This window comes from Serinus canaria, chromosome 3 (genome assembly GCF_022539315.1).
Source record: "Serinus canaria isolate serCan28SL12 chromosome 3, serCan2020, whole genome shotgun sequence".
NCBI classification, from domain to species: Eukaryota; Metazoa; Chordata; class Aves; order Passeriformes; family Fringillidae; genus Serinus; species Serinus canaria.
Window position 1 is genome coordinate 112,635,105 of NC_066316.1, and position 17,204 is coordinate 112,652,308.

General features: G+C 66.1%; 1 long non-coding RNA gene across 1 annotated transcript; it reads left to right on the plus strand.

Moving 5' to 3' along the window:
• Positions 1-1,760: 1,760 nt before the first annotated feature.
• Positions 1,761-5,723, plus strand: LOC127059390 (uncharacterized). Its single transcript, XR_007777139.1, has 2 exons — positions 1,761-2,430; positions 5,463-5,723. It is a non-coding gene; the product is annotated as an uncharacterized LOC127059390 (long non-coding RNA).
• Positions 5,724-17,204: the final 11,481 nt, after the last annotated feature.

Sequence of the window (17,204 nt, forward strand, 5' to 3'; positions counted from 1 at the left end):
TTCCCATCCCCTGCCTGGTGCAGAGCTCCCAGGTGTTTGGAGTGCTCTGTTCCCCTGCCCAGCCGTTCCATTTGGGCTGAAACAGGAGATTTCAGAGCAGGGCCGAGTCTCAGGACCCTCTCTGCCCCAGAACGTTCCTCATCACTGGAATATTTGAGATGCTTACCAGATGATCCGCACGGCTTCTTCCAAATATGCGTCGTGTCTGGCATGGGAAACGGGGACGGGGGAGGCTGAGGCACGGCAGATGGTGGATGGAGCAGAGATGGAACACAAACTCTCCCCATTACTCCAGCCCAGACGTGTCCAAGAGCCTCGGTGTGGAATGTAAATACTGTCCCTGCCAGGGGAAAAGCACTTTATTGCAGTCCCAGAGCCAGTGAGGTCAGCCTCTGGCAGGGAGATCAAGGAATGATCAATATGAAAGTGCAGGGGCTGGGGGAGCTGCTCCAGACCCCGTGACGAGGGGACAGCGGGGAGGGGTGACACCAGAGCCAGGCCACCTGCAGGGAGCTGTGGCCAGGACGCTCCAGGGCTGGGGAGCCCTCAGAGAGCCCCGGGTTCAGCTCTGGCAGCAGCCCTGGCCCAGCAGCCTTGTCCTTCTGGGATGAACGAGAGGAAAAAGCAGCTCAGGTGCTCCCCTGCACCCCCGGGCCAAGGCGGGGGCTGGTCCTCACAGGGCTCCTCTGCCACCGATTCAGAGAGTCACCCCAGAGTGGTCTGCATGGGAAAGGGACCTCAGAGCCCACCCAGTGCCACCCCTGCCTCGGCAGGGACCCCTCCCACTGTCCCAGGCTGCTCCCAGCCCTGTCCAGCCTGGCTTGGGCACTGCCAGGGATCCAGGGGCACCCCAGGGCCCAGGGAACAACTCCTGCCTGAAATCCATTCCAAATCGACCTTCTTTTGATTTAAAGCCACTCCTAGGGACAGCATCATCCCTGGGCTTCCTCACAAGTTTCTTCATGCAGTAATTTCCTGTTTCCCTGCTATTTTTTTATCTTATTCCCAATTAATGACCCCCAGCCCCCCTCCCTGCTGGAGAGGCTGACCTCCGATGGAGCAGGGCTGGCTTTGGGGATGAAACCCTCCAGGAGGAGGATTTGTCTCACACACACATTTCCTGCTTTGATTTGTGTAACAAATCCCACTCAGCTGCATCCCCCATGGTTGGGATCACAGAGCAGTGTCCCCAGAGGTGTCCCCGAGCTCTCCAGGCTCTGGAGGGCACAGCTGGGAGCTGGCAGAGCCTTCTCCATCCCGTCCTGGGGATGGCACGCCATGGCAGCTCAGCCCTGGTGCTGCTCCCTGTGCTCCCCCTGTGGCTCCTGGCTCTACCCACACCTTCCCTCTGCCAGGTGCCATCCCAGGTGGGACCAGCTCTGCCAGGAGCTGGCCTGGTCCTGCTGCTTCTCCCCCTGGCACCACGTTCCTCTTAGGGCCAGGAGGTGGACCCAGGACAGTGTCACCCGAGACTCAACACGTCCTTGTCCCTTCCTTGCTGCCCATTTGGATTTTATAACCCTGGGGCCAAACACCTGGGTTCTGCTCAACCAGGTGGGAACAGCAGAGTTTTCTGATCCATTACATTTCCTGGACAAAAATACCCAGTTTGAAATTCCAGCCCTGGCACAGGGTGCCCAGAGCAGCTGGGGCTGCCCCTGGATCCCTGGCAGTGCCCAAGGCCAGGCTGGACACTGGGACACCCTGGGACAGTGGGAGGTGTCCCTGCCACGGCAGGGGTGGCACTGGCTGGGCTCTGAGGTCCTTCTGGGATTCCATGGAATGCACCTGCCCATCCTGGTCCTGCATCCCCTGGGCAGGTTTGGGGTGACACCGAGCTGGCAGTGGTGGCTGTGCCCCTGGGACCTCCCCAGGCTGGAGAAGTGCCCTGTGAGACCCTCCTGCAGCTCAGCAAGGACAGGGCCGAGCCCTGGGCACGTGCCCAGCTGCCAGGACAGGCTGGGGCCACCCCCACACAGGGCAGGGACAGCCTGGCACGGGGACACCGAGGTGACCCAGCAGCAGTGACGTGTCCTTGGGAGGGCCTGTGGCTCCTGGGCTGGCATTCCTGGCGAGGAGGGGACAGTCCTGCCCCTGTGCCTGGCACCAGAGAGGCCACCCTGGGTCCAGCTGAGCTGCCCAGGACAGCAGGGACAGGGAGGGACCATGACAGCCACAGAGGTGACACCTGGAGGGGCCGAGGGCACTGGGATCAGTTATTCACACTGTTGGGGGACTCAGGGAAACTGAGGCAGGATCTTTCTTCTCAGTGGTGCCTGGGGAGAAGACAAGGGGCAGGAATAAAGGGAATTCTGTCCCCCTGCAGCAGGGGACAGAGCCTCACCCTGTGGGACAGGAAAGGCTCCCCGTGCTAACCTGCTCTTCCCTCTTTGCAGGCTAGGAGGGGCCGCAGGCTGGACAGCAGCTCAGGTAAGGATGGACACCTGTCCCACCTCCAGCACCTCCTGGGGCTGCTGGCTGGCACCTCCTGGGGCTGCTGGCACCTCCTGGGGCTCCTGGCACCTCTGGGGCTCCTGTCACCTCCTGGGGCTCCTGTCACCTCCTGCTCTTGTCCTGTTTCTGCACCAGGACGGTCCCACCTGCCCATCCCTCTGCAGTGCTCAGAAGGATGTTTTCCACGGAATTATGGAATGGGTTGGGTGGGAAGGGACCGTAAAGCCCATCCAGTGCCATCCCTGCCATGGCAGGGACACCTCCACTGTCCCAGGGTGTCCCAGTGTCCAGCCTGGCCTTGGGCACTGCCAGGGATCCAGGGGCAGCCACAGCTGCTCTGGCCACCCTGTGGGCACCCAACAATTCCCAATTCCCAAGATCCCACCCAGCCCTGCCCTCTGGCACTGGGAGCCATTCCCTGCTCCTGTCCCTCTGTCCCTTGTCCCCAGTCCCTCTCAGCTCTCCTGGAGCCCCTCCAGGCCCTGCCAGGGGCTCTGAGCTCTCCCCAGGGTGGGAAAACGCCATCACCTCCAGCTCTGCCAGCCTCATCTCCCATTTGATTGTCCCTTCTGTGAGGAGAGGAAACAGGAGCCCGTGGGGATGGACCCCGTGCAGACAGACCAAAACCACATTGTGTGCCCCCAGAAAGGCAGGGCTGTGGGTTAACAGCCAGGCACAGCAGATGGACAGACCGACAGGTGCAGGGAGAGCGGGAGGGGCAGGGCTGGAGCCTGGAGCGTCTCCAGGGAGATCCTTATCTCCCCCACCTGAAAGGCTGCGAGGAGCAGGCTCGGGTTTCCAGGCTCTCTGGAAGTTTGCCATCATGCCCATCACCACTGCCAGTGGGCAGGAGGCAGAAAATCCTCCCCTGGATGCACCCAGAGGGGCCCAGCAGGGCATGGGGACAGCAGGGACCTTCCTCTGGCCCCTCTTCCCTCTCCCTGGTGGTGGCAGGAGAAAGCCTTCCACCTTTCCCTGATCCCCTGCCCAAGGGCGGGGAGAATCAGGGGTGGATCCAGAGCGGGATTGTGTGGGATAATCCCAGCAGCAGCAGCTCCCAGCAAACACCCTCTGCAAAGGGAAAAAAGGGATTTGCCCTTTCCCCACCTCCCAGCAGCGCAAGGAGAGAGCCCCAGAGGGGCTCGGGAGCCCTTCTGACACTTTGTACATCAGAAATTCAAGTCCTGCCCGATCTGGGAAACAATCTGGTAACTGAAGAAGGAGTGAAATTGCAGCGGCGGAGGGGGAGGCACCACGGGCAGCTGGAGGTGCCCGAGGGAGGCTTTTCCTCACCCTGAAAGGGACACGTGTGACCCTGCCAGCCCAGAGCTGGGTGGGATAGGAGGAGCCCCAGTCCCCCTCCCCAGAGCCCAGAGGGGCCTCCAGCCCATGAGAGAATGAATGAGAGACCATGAGAAATGAGGGAGAGGAGCCAGCCAGGATGGGAAAAGACAGAAGGAGAGCAAAAATATCCCTTTACACTGTGGTGGCTCTTCCAGCAGGGAGAATTTCCCCATGGAAAGGGGGGCTCAGGCCTCGGCAGGGCTGCCCAGGGAGTTTGGAGTGCCCATCCCTGCAGGTGTCACTCAGGGTGGGGACAAGGTGGGGATTGCACTTGGGGACCCCCAGGTCTTTCCCAACCTCAGTGGTTCTGAGTTCCTCAAGTTCCTCCCAGTCCTGTGCGCGGTGCCAGGGCCAGGGGGTGGCCCTGAGGCTCCTGCTGGATGGGGTGTCCCCAGCCCTGACCTCACCTGGGGACCTGCCCTGGCCTCAGGAGCCGGAGCCTCCTGTCCCCAGGTCCGAGGGGAGCAGTTCTGGGCTCAGCAGGACACTCTGGTGGGTGCCACACTGGGGTTTGGCCAGGGGGCTCAGGGCTCACGGAGCCACCGGGGCTGGAAAAGCTGGAAAAGCTCTCTGGGACACCGAGAGAGCCACCCCCAGCACTGCCCAGGCCACACTGAGCCCTGTCCCCAAGTGCCACAGCCACAGGGCTTTAAACCCTCCAGGGGTGGGGAGTCCACCCTGCCTGGGCAGCTGTGCCAGGGCAGGACAGCCCTTTCCAGGTGGGAATTGTTCCCAACATCCACCCAGCCAGCCTGAGGCCACTTCCCCTTGTCCTGTCCCTGTCCCCTGGCAGCAGAGCCCGACCCCCCCTGGCTGTCCCCTCCTGTCAGGGAGTTGTGCAGAGCCACAAGGTCCCCCCTGAGCCTCCTTTTCTCCAGGCTGAGCTCCTTCCCAGGTCCCCCGGCCCCTCCCGGGGCCCCGTTCCCTCCCCGGCTCCCCCAGCCCCTCCCGGGGCTCCGTTCCCTCCCAGTTCCCAGCACTGCTGGCTCCGGGGCCAGGCAGGGTCTCTGTGGGGTCTCTGTGGGATTTCTATGGGATTTCTGCAGGATCACTGTGGGATTGCTGTGGGGTCTCTGCAGGATCTCTGAGGGATTTCTTCAGGATTTCTGTGGAATCTCAGCAGGATTTGTGCAGGATCTCTGAGGGATTCCTGGGGGATTTCTGCAGGGTCACTGTGGGATTGCTGTGGGGTTTCTGCAGGACCTCTGCAGGATCTCTGAGGGATTTCTGTGGGATCTCTGCAGGATCTCTGAGGGATTCTTCAGGATTTCTCTGGGATCTCTGCAGGGTCTCTGGAATCTCTGTAGGATTTCTGTGGAATCTCAGCAGGATCTCAGCGGGATCTCTGCGGGATTTCTGTGAGATCTCTGGGGGATTTCTGTGAGATCTCTGGGGGATTTCTGTGGGATCTCTGTGGGATTCCTGTGGGATCTCTGGGGGGTTTCTGTGGGATCTCAGTGGGATCTCGGTGGAATTTCTGTGAGATCTTGGCAGGATTTCTGCGGGATCTCTGTGGGATCTCGGCAGGATTTCTGCGGGATTTCTGTGGGATCTCTGTGGGATCTCGGCAGGATTTCTGCGGGATTTCTGTGGGATCTCTGCGGGATCTCAGCAGGGTCTCTGCGGGATCTCTGCAGACCCTGACGGCGTTCCTGGTGCCGCAGGCTCGGCGGTTGCTCCTGCCATCGAGGGACGTCTCCCCCCTCAGAAGAGGCAGTTCCAGCCCATCCATCACCATCGTGCGACTGTGACCGATCTCCGCCACCTCCGCCGGGAGCCAGCACCGGGAGCTGTCCCGAGGCCTCTCCGCGGGCTCTGCCCTCGGGCCATTGCATGTTCCCTCGGTGTGTGACCAGCCCCGTCCCACCCGGCTCCGCCTCGCACGGCAGGCTTCGAAACAAAAATAACACCCGAAAGGACACTGCCGATGGCTCTGCGTGCTGCTCCCTGCCAGGACCCCCCCAGTGCCACTGCCACCCCCGCGCTGGTCACTGCTCCTGCCTCTGTCCCTGCCCGCCCGTGGAACAGAGGGGTGCAGCCCCCAGGGTCTCCCTGCAGGGCACCTGGGGGGTTCAGCCCCCACAAACCCACCTGGAGCTCCTGCAGGGCACCTGGGGGGTTCAACCTCTACAAACCCACCTGGAGCTCCTGCAGGGGGGGTTCAGCCCCCACAAACCCACCTGGAGCTCTGCAGGGCACCTGGGGGGTTCAGCCCTACAAACCCTGGAGCTCCTGCAGGAGGGTTAGCTCTGCAAACCACGGAGCTCTGCAGGCACTGGGGGGTCAGCCCCTACAAACCCACCTGGAGCTCCTGCAGGAGGGGTTCAGCCCCTACAAACCCACCTGGAGCTCCTGCAGGGCACCTGGGGGGTTCAGCCCCTACAAACCCACCTGGAGCTCCTGCAGGAGGGGTTCAGCCCCCACAAACCCACCTGGAGCTCCTGCAGGGCACCTGGGGGGTTCAGCCCCTACAAACCCACCTGGAGCTCCTGCAGGGGGGGTTCAGCCTCTACAGACCCACCTGGAGCTCCTGCAGGGCACCTGGGGGGTTCAACCCCTACAGACCCACCTGGAGCTCCTGCAGGAGGGGTTCAACCTCTGCAAACCCACCTGGAGCTCCTGCAGGGGGGGTTCAGCCCACACAAACCCACCTGGAGCTCCTGCAGGGGGGGTTCAGCCCCCACAAACCCACCTGGAGCTCCTGCAGGGCACCTGGGGGGTTCAGCCCCCACAAACCCACCTGGAGCTCTGCAGGGCACCTGGAGCTCCTGCAGGGGGGGTTCAGCCCCTACAAACCCACCTGGAGCTCCTGCAGGAGGGGTTCAGCCTCTGCAAACCCACCTGGAGCTTCTGCAGGAGGGGTTCAGCCCCTACAAACCCACCTGGAGCTCCTGCAGGAGGGCTTCAGCCCCCCACAAACCCACCTGGAGCTCCTGCAGGGCACCTGGGGGGTTCAGCCTCTGCAAACCCACCTGGAGCTCCTGCAGGGCACCTGGGGGGTTCAGCCTTTACCTGGAGCCAGGTGAGGCCACGGCCTCCCGGGGGGGTGGTGGGATGCAGGGGTGGGGACTGTGGTAGGCCACCAACCTCTGGTGTTCCTAGGCCTGCCCTGAGAATGTTCCCATCCCAATGGGGATAAGGACAGGGATGGGACAGGACAGGTGGCACTGTCCCAGTGTCACTCAGGGAGGTAATTAACCCCTTTTTAATTGCTCCCTGGGCTGAACACGGGCTGGGGCAGGGCTCATACCAGCTGCACCCTCCAGATCAGGATTGCCATTTGCAATTCCCTGGGGCAAAACCAGCCCAAGGAAATGCACCCGTTAGCCACTGGCAGCCCCGGGGCAGAGCCGTGTCCCTGTCCCTGTGCTGGCACCCCTGGGGAAATGCCAGCGCAGGGACATCCCCATTGCCACGGGGACAGGAGAATGCCAGCACAGGGACATCCCAATCACCACGGGGACAGGAGTGGGGACAGGTTAATGCCAGCACAGGGACATCCCAATTGCCAGGGGACGAGGGGACAGGTTAATGCCAGCACAGGGACATCCCAACTGCCATGGGGACAGGAGTGGGGACAGGTAAATGCCAGCACAGGGACATCCCAACTGCCATGGGGACAGGAGTGGGGACAGGTAAATGCCAGCACAGGGACATCCCAACTGCCATGGGGACAGGAATGGGGACAGGTTGATGCCAGCACAGGGACATCCCAACTGCCATGGGGACAGGAGTGGGGACGGGTTAATGCCAGCACAGGGACATCCCAACTGCCACGGGGCAGGGAATGGGGACAGGTTAATGCCAGCACAGGGACATCCCAACTGCCACGGGGACAGGAATGGGGACAGGTTAATGCCAGGACAGGGACATCCCAACTCCATGGGGACAGGTGAATGCCAGCACAGGGACATCCCCAACTGCCACGAGGACAGGAATGGGGACAGGTTAATGCCAGCACAGGGACATCCCATCACCACTGGGACAGGTTATGCCAGGACAGGGACATCCCAACTGCACGGGACAGGAGGGACAGGTAATGCCAGCACAGGACATCCCAGCCATGGAAGGGTGGCGACATTAATGCCAGCACAGGGACATCCCAACTGCCACGGGGACAGGAATGGGGACAGGTTAATGCCAGGACAGGGACATCCCAATCGCCACGGGGCACAGAACGGGGACAGGAACCACGTGGGGTCCCACACCGGGTGACACACACAAGGACAGGGCTGGCCCCTGGCAGTGCCCACACAGCCGGGGTGTCCCTGGGGGTCACACCAAGATCCCGTGCCAGTCCCTATTTCTGCAGGCACAGGGAGTGTGGGACTGTCCCCGAGAGCGATCGGGACTGTCCCCGGGAGCCCCAGAAGCAGAACTGTCCCCAGGAGCGATCAGGACTGTCCCCAAGACCAGGACTGTCCCCGGGAGCGATCAGGACTGTCCTCGGGATCAGGACTGTCCCCAGGATCGATCAGGACTGTCCCCAGGAGCAGGACTGTCCCCGGGATCAGGACTGTCCCCGGGATCAGGACTGTCCCCGGGAGCAGGACGTCCCCGGGAGCGATCAGACTGTCCTCGGGATCAGGACTGTCCCCAGGATCGATCAGGACTGTCCCCAGGAGCAGGACTGTCCCCGGGATCAGGACTGTCCCCGGGAGCGGCTGGCGAGGCCGCAGCCGATGCCGTAAGCCCGGGGAACGCTTCCAGCAGCAGCCTGTGAGCAGGGAGACACGTTCTGTCATCCGCCAAATATTTACTAAATCCATCTCCTCCCCGCGGGGTGCCTTGTCCCTGGGCCATGTGCAAGAGGCAGGATTTGCTGGGAAAAGGGAAGCGAGGTTTCCCTGGGAAGCGCTGCTCGGGGCGGGAGCAGCTGCGGGCGCTGCGCGGAGCCGGAGATCCCGCATTGGTCACGGCCGCGGTCACCGCACAGAGCTGCCAGTGTTCGGCCCCGGCACAGCTGCCAGATGTGCTCCCCCCCCCGCACAGCCGCACATCTGGCCGGGCAGAGCGGGCCCGGCGGCATCGAGGTGGTGACAGAACCCCCAGTGCCTGCTGGCATCAAGGTGGTGACACCCACAGCAGAACCCACAGCACAGCCCGGGCTCGGGGACATCAAGGTGGTGACAGAACCCCCAGCACAGCCCGGGCTCGGGGACATCAAGGTGGTGACAGAACCCCCAGCACAGCCCGGGCTCGGGGACATCAAGATGGTGACACCCACAGCAGAAAACCCAGCACACCCTGGGCTCGGGGACATCAAGGTGGTGACAGAATCCCCAGCACAGCCCGGGCTCGGGGACATCGAGGAGCTGACACGCACAGCAGAACCCCCAGCACCCCCGGGCTCGGTGTCACCGCTGCCACCCCGGGCTCGGTGTCACCGCTGCCGCCCCGGTCACGGAGCCGCTGCTGGGCCCCACCCGGCCCCGGCCCGGGCTGCAGACGGGTCCCGGCCGGCACCGGCTCCCCGGAGGATGCCCGGCACCCCCTGGCAGCCCCAGCAGCGGTGTCCGACACCCGGAGCCTCCCCCAGCACCCCGGCAGGACCCTCATCCCTCGGGATCCGCGGGGTCCCGGGCACAGGGGCGTCCTCTGGGCTCCGCAGCCCCGGTTCGGCGCAGCCCTGCGCCCTTCCCGGCGCTCCTTTGGGTCAAACATCCCGGTGGGAGAGATCCAGAGCCCTCCCGAGCCGGCGCCGGGCCCGGAGCAGCTTTGGGCCGCGAGGAGGGTGGGAGACCCGGGCAGGGCAGGGACGGGACGGGACGGGCACGGACAGGGCAGGGCAGGGACAGGGCAGGGACAGGGCAGGGACAGGGCAGGGCACGGACAGGGCAGGGCAGGGACGGGACGGGACGGGCACGGACAGGGCAGGGCAGGGCAGGGCAGGGCAGGGACAGGGCAGGGACAGGGCAGGGAAGGGACGGGACGGGCACGGGCACGGGCACGGCATGGCATGGCAGGGCAGGGCACGGACAGGGCAGGGACGGGCAGGGCACGGACAGGGCACGGACAGGGACAGGGCAGGGACGGGACGGGCAGGGCAGGGCAGGGCAGGGACGGGACGGGCACGGGCAGGGCACGGACAGGGCAGGGCAGGGACGGGACGGGACGGGCACGGACAGGGCAGGGCAGGGCAGGGACGGGCAGGGACGGGCAGTGCCCGCAGGCTGAGCGCTGTCCTGCGCCCGGCTCTGCCGCCGTGGCACCCCTGGGACACCGGAGCGCCCCGGGACACCACCGCACCGCCCACCCGTGCCTACCCATGCCCACCCGTGCCCAGGACCGCGCTGGGGGCCGCCTGCCCTGTCCCCTCTGTTCCCACCCGGGTCCTTGCCCCACCCACACTGCCAGGGGTGCCAGAGGGGCCTGGGTGGGCACAGCCCCTGCCCGGGGCCCCCTCCCACGGTGAGGGTCCCCCACCCGCCCTGTCCCGTCCCGCGGGGCCGGGGGGGCTGTGCAGGCTCGGCCAGGCCCGGTGCCCCCGCCCGCTGCTCACCCCGCAGGCCGCAACCCTTTCACGCCTCATTAGAGCCCTAATTAATCCCGATTATTGCCAGCCGCAGGGGGAGGGGCTCAGCCCCACGAAGACCCCAGGAGCGCCAGGGAGACCCCAAAGTCTGGGGCACCCCACGGAGGCCGCGGGAGCCCCGCGGTGACCCTGAGGACCCCAAGTGCCCCATGGAGAGCCCGAGAAGCTTGAGCAGCCCAGGGACACCACGGGGACCCCAAACATCCCATGGAGACCCCAGGATCTCTGTGCACCCCAAAGCGTCCCCAGGGACCCCCTGTACCCCGGGACCCCCACTGGCCTGGGGAGAACGCCACCCCAGCTGGCCCCGTGCCCATGTGGCTCCAGCCCCGGGGCAGGGGACATGGCTGGGGACGCATCCACGGGCACAGCCGGGGACACGGCTGGGGACACAGCTGGGGACACAGCCGGGGGTACAGTTGGGGACACATCCAGGGGTACAGCTGGGGACACAGGTGGGGACACGGCCGGGGGTACGGCTGGGGACACAGCCGGGGGTACAGCGGGGGACACAGCCGGGGACACAGCCGGGGGTACAGTTGGGGACACATCCAGGGGCACAGCCGGGGACACATCCAGGGGTACAGCTGGGGACACAGCTGGGGACACGGCCGGGGGTACAGCGGGGGACACAGCCGGGGACACATCCAGGGGTACAGCGGGGGACACAGCCGGGGACACCTGGTGCCCCCACACAGGGCCAGCGGCTCGGGTCAGCGCCAGATCCCGGGACTGCCCCCCGGGCCCCCCCCGTTCCCCTCCGTCCCCGGATCGATCCCTTCATTGCTGAGCCCCCTGCCCTTCATCCCAGCCCCCTCCTCCTCCTCCTCCTCCTCCTGCTGCCCATCGGTGGCACAGGTGACGCGGGTGTGTGCCTCAGGCTGTGCCCCCCGGGGGTGGCGGCCCCGCCGTGCCCACCCCTGCCCGCACACGCGGCTCCGTGTGACACTCGCCGTGTCCCCGGGGACAGGGCAGCGCCCGCCACGTGCCCCCAGTGCCACCAGCGCAGCCACAGCCCCGCGCCCGCACCAGCGCCGGTGGCACCTGGGGACACTGAGCCCCGTGCGGCGGCCCGGGGTGCCCGCCGTGCCCGCCGTGCCAGGGCTGCCGGCCATTTCTGCTGAGCAGGAACCGGCCGCGGTTGCATAACCGGGAGCCCTCGGAGCTGGAAACGAGGTCAGGCGGGAGGGGCAGCGGGGACAGCGGGGACAGCGGGGACAGCGGGGACAGCGGGCACCGGCCGCAGCTGCTCAGCCTCCCCGGGAGGAGGCAGCGGCAGCAGCACGCCGGGAGTGACACCGGGACACGGCACCGGGAGTGACACCGGGACCAGCACTGGGACAGGAAACCGGGACACGGCACTGGGACACGACAACGGGACAGGACACTGGGACATAGCGCCAGGACATGGCACCAGGACACAGCACCGGCACCGGGACGCGGCACCAGGACAGGACACCGGGACTGGCACTGGGACAGGAAACCGGGATATGGCACCTGGACACGACACCAGGAGTGGCACTGGGACATGGCACTAGGATACGGCACCGGGAGTGGCACCAGGACACGGCACCGTGACCTCGCCCAGCAGTGGCAGTGCCAGCAGCTCGGGGGGCCCTGGGGCCACCGTGCCACCACACCTGCATCTCTCGGGATCCCTCTGGCCGTGGGACCGTCACAGCCGTGTCCCTTGGGTCACCTGAGCCATGGTGGCACCATGCCTTGGTCCCCCTGATGGTGGTGGCATCACGCCTGTGTCCCGTAGGGTCCCTCAGGCCGTGGTGCCATCACTCCTGCATCCCTCGGGGTCACTGTCCCTTGGCCACTGCCACTGCCACCCTCACTGCCCCATGGCACCCCTCAGCTCACCACCCGTGTCCCCACACCCCTGTCCCCAGAGCTGGCAGAGGTGGCCAAGGAGGGTCACCCTGGCACACGGTGCCACTGCTGGCACACGGTGACACTGCCAGCACATGGTGACACTGCCCTGAACATGGTGACACTGCCTGGCACACAGTGACACTGCCAGCACACGGTGACACTGCCCAGCACACAGTGACACCCTGGCTCATGGTGTCACTGCCTGGCACACGGTGACACTGCCAGCACACGGTGACACTGCCTGGCACACGGTGCCACCCTGGCTCACGGTGTCACTGCCTGGCACACGGTGCCACCCTGGCTCACGGTGTCACTGCCTGGCACACGGTGCCACCCTGGCACACGGTGACACTGCCAGCACACGGTGACACTGCCTGGCACACGGTGACACTGCCTGGCACATGGTGTCACCCCGGCACATGGTGCCACCCTGGCACACAGTGACACTGCCAGCACACGGTGACACTGCCTGGCCACGGTGACACTGCCCAGCACACGGTGACACTGCCCAGCACACGGTGCCACCCCGGCACATGGTGACACTGCCAGCACTCGGTGCCACCCTGGCACATGGTGACACTGCCAGCACATGGTGACACTGCCAGGCACACGGTGCCACCCCGGCACATGGTGAAACTGCCTGGCACACGGTGACACTGCCCAGCACACAGTGACACTGCCTTGCACATGGTGCCACCCTGGCACATGGTGCCACCGCCCAGCACATGGTGACACTGCCTGACACATGGTGCCACCCTGGCACACGGTGACACTGCCAGCACACGGTGACACTGCCCAGCACACGGTGCCACCCCGGCACATGTGTGCACTGCCTGCCACAGTGACACTGCCTGCACTGGTGCCACCCTGGCACATGGTGACACTGCCAGCACACGGTTGACACTGCCAGCACATGTGCCAGCTGCCACACATGGTGCCACTGCCTGGCACATGGTGCCACCCCGGAAATGTGACACTGCCCAGCACACAGTGACACTGCCTTGCACATGGTGACACTGCCTGGCACACAGTGACACTGCCAGCACATGGTGACACTGCCAGCACACGGTGACACTGCCAGCACATGGTGACCCTGCCAGCACACGGTGACACTGCCCAGCACATGGTGCCACCCCGGAACATGGTGACACTGCCCGGCACACAGTGACACTGCCAGCACATGGTGACACTGCCAGCACACGGTGCCACTGCCACGCGGTGCCACCAGCTGCTCCCCGGGCGGTGTCACCAGCCCGGTTTAATTTGGAGCCGCCCTCCAGGCATGATTAATTAATCGTTAATTAACCCCATCCCACCCCAGGGACCCGCCCGTGCCCCGGCAGCTGCCACCGTGTCACCGGGTCACACGGCGCGGTGACAAGGCTGAGCCGGGGGGGTCCCAGCGAGGGGGGACCCCAGGGACACCCCGGGGTGGGGGTGGCAGCAGCGGTGCCAGGGGACACGTCCTGCCCTGCAGGGTGACAGGGCCAGGGCTGCTCCGAGGGCACGGAGCTCCTGGGGACACCATGGGGACACCATGGGGACACCGTGGGGATATCATGGGGACACCATGGGGACACCGTGGGGACACCATGGGGACACCGTGGGGACTCCGGGCCTGCTGGGGAAGGTGGATGAGCCATGGGCATCCTGGTCCTCCTCCTCCTCTTCCTGTGCCCAGCCCAGCCCAGCGTGGGGCAGTTCCTCAGCGTGGGATCGGGGGGGGTAAATCCCAATCCCTGCCCATTCCCAATCCCAATCCCAATCCCAATCCCAATCCCAATCCCAATCCCAATCCCAATCCCTGCCCAATCCCAATCCCTGCCCAATCCCAATCCCAATCCCAATCCCAATCCCAATCCCAATCCCAATCCCAATCCCAATCCCATGCCCAATCCCAATCCCAATCCCAATCCCTGCCCAATCCCAATCCCAATCCCTGCCTAATCCCAATCCCAATCCCAATCCCAATCCCAATCCCTGCCCAATCCCAATCCCAGCCCAATCCCAATTCCTGCCCATGGGATTTGAGGGCTCAATCCCAGTCCCAGCCCAATCCCAATCCCTGCCCGTGGGGTCAGGGGGATCCATCCCGGTCTCTGCCCCTTTCCAGCCGGGATCCCCCGGAGGCTCCCGCAGGACCCCCAGGGCGGCGGGCAGGGAACAGGCGGTTAATTAGCATTGTTAATTAGTGCGCTGTTCCGCAGTGCCCCCCTGTGCCCCGGGAGCCTTCCAGCACGGAGGGCGAGGGCAGCTCTGCCAGGGGCCCCTCTCGGGGCTGCGCTCCTGGCACAGACTGGCACAGCCGGCCCGGCCGCGCTCTGGGGCACAGCCTGGCAGCCCCGGCGGTGCCCAGGGGGTGCTGGCTGCTCCGAGGGTCCCCCCAGAGCCCCCCGGCCTCAGCACCTGCCAGGGCTGGCCTGGATCAAACCCAGGGGTTGGGGACTGAAAGCGACACCTGGCACAGGTGCTGCGAGGGGCAGCGTGATCTCCCCATGGCCGCCCTGGCTATTCTGGGGTCTGGGGAGCCCCCCAGGCCCAGCCCTGGGCCCCCTGAGCCCCCTGAGCCCCCCAGGCGCAGCCCTGAGCCCAGCCCTGAGCCCCCTGAGCCCCCCAGGCCCAGCCCTGAGCCCCCTGAGCCCAGCCCTGGGCCCCCTGAGCCCCCTGAGCCCCCCCAGGCCAGCCCTGAGCCCCAGCCCTGAGCCCCTCCCTAGAGCCCCCTGGCCCAGCCCTGAGCCCCCCACCTGAGCCCCCTGCAGTGCCCAGTTCCCTGCAGTGCCCCCTGATCCCCCATGGCCAGCTCCCCCTGGCAGTGCCCAGCCCCCTGGCAGTGCCCAGTTCCCCTGCAGTGCCCAGCCCCTGCAGTGCCCCGCAGCCCGCAGTGCCCAGTTCCCCTGCAGTCCCCTCAGCCCCCGCATGCCCACTCCCCCGGCAGTGCCCAGTTCCCCGGCATGCCCAGTTCCCCAGTGCCCAGTGCCCGCAGCCCCTGGCAGTGCCCCTGCCCCGGCAGTGCCCAGTCCCCTGGCATGCCCCGAGTCCCCCGGCAGTGCCCAGTTCCCTGCAGTGCCCAGCTCCCCGCAGTGCCCAGCTCCCCTGCAGTGCCCACCCTCCAGCCCAGCCTGGCAGTCCCCCTGGCAGTGCCCAGTTCCCCGGCAATGCCCAGCTCCCCTGGCAGTGCCCAGTTCCCCTGGCAGTGCCCATTGCGTCCCCTGGCAGTGCCCAGCCCCCGGGCATGCCCAGCTCCCCTGGCAGTGCCCAGTTCCCCGGCAATGCCCAGCTCCCCTGGCAGTGCCCAGTTCCCCTGGCAGTGCCCAGTTCCCCTGGCAGTGCCCAGCTCCCCCGGCAGTGCCCAGCTCCCCCGGCAGTGCCCAGTTCCCCTGGCAGTGCCCACTCCCCTGGCAGTGCCCAGTTCCCCTGGCAGTGCCCAGCTCCCCGGCAGTGCCCAGCACCCCCGGCAGTGCCCAGCTCCCCTGGCAGTGCCCAGTTCCCCTGGCAGTGCCCAGCACCCCCGGCAGTGCCCAGTTCCCCTGGCAGTGCCCAGCTCCCCCGGCAGTGCCCAGTTCCCCTGGCAGTGCCCAGCTCCCCGGCAGTGCCCAGCTCCCCCGCATGCCCAGCTCCCCGCAGTGCCCACACCCCTGGCAGTGCCCAGCTCTCCCGGCAGTGCCCAGTTCCCCCGGCAGTGCCCAGCGTCCCCGGCAGTGCCCAGCACCCCCGGCAGTGCCCAGTTCCCCTGGCAGTGCCCAGCTCCCCCGGCAGTGCCCAGCTCCCCCGGCAGTGCCCAGTTCCCCTGGCAGTGCCCAGCTCCCCTGGCAGTGCCCAGCTCCCCCGGCAGTGCCCAGTTCCCTGGCAGTGCCCAGCTCCCCGGCAGTGCCCAGCACCCCTGGCAGTGCCCAGTCCCCTGGCTGCCAGCACCCCTGCGTGCCCAGTTCCCCGGCAGTGCCCAGCTCCCCCGGCAGTGCCCAGTTCCCTGGCAGTGCCCAGTTCCCCGGCAGTGCCCAGCACCCCTGGCAGTGCCCAGCACCCCTGGCAGTGCCCAGCTCCCCCGGCAGTGCCCAGCACCCCCGGCAGTGCCCAGTTCCCCTGGCAGTGCCCAGTTCCCTGGCAGTGCCCAGTTCCCCTGGCAGTGCCCGTCTCTCCGAGCCCAGCCCCCCCAGCCCATCAGAGGGAACTGAAACCCCCTCCCCAGAGAGCCCCGGTGCCCCCTGCCCTGGCTGCTGCTGTGGTCTCTGGGATTCCCGGGGGTCTCTGTGGATCTGAAATTCCTGGGGGGTCTCTGTGGATCTGGGATTCCCGGGGGTCTCTGGGATCTGGAATTCCCGGGGGTCTCTGGGATCTGGAATTCCTGGGGGGTCTCTGGGGATCAGGAATTCCTGGGGGTCTCTGGGATCTGGAATTCCCGGGGGTCTCTGGGGATCTGGAATTCCCAGGGGTCTCTGGGGATCAGGAATTCCTGGGGGTCTCTGGGATCTGGAATTCCCGGGGGTCTCTGGGATCTGGAATTCCCGGGAGTCTGTGCCCCCAGCCCTGGCTGCTGCAGTGGATCCCTGTGGATCCCTGTGGATCTGTGCCCGCTGGAATCCCAGGGCTCCGTGCCCCCCACCCACCCCCGAGGGCCCTCAGGGTCACTCTGGGGTCCCCCCCAGCCCCCCCTGCCCAGGGGGTCCCTGCAGCCCCGGGCTGGGGCAGAGCCCCCGAGGTGTCCTGGCAGTGCCAGGGGCGGTGCTGGCACCGGGGTGGGGACAAGGGATGGGGAGAGAAGGGACGGCCGGGCCTGGCCTGGCTTGGCATGGCTTGGCTTGGCTTGGCATGGCTTGGCCTGGCTTGGCATGGCTTGGCCTGGCTTGGCCTGGCCTGGCTTGGCTTGGCTTGGCTTGGCTTAGCTTGGCACAGCTCCTGGCCACACTTGGCATGGCCCAGCCTGGCTTGGCACAGCACAGCTTGGCACGTCTTGGCATGACACTGGACAGCCCCTGGCTTGATCTGGCACGGC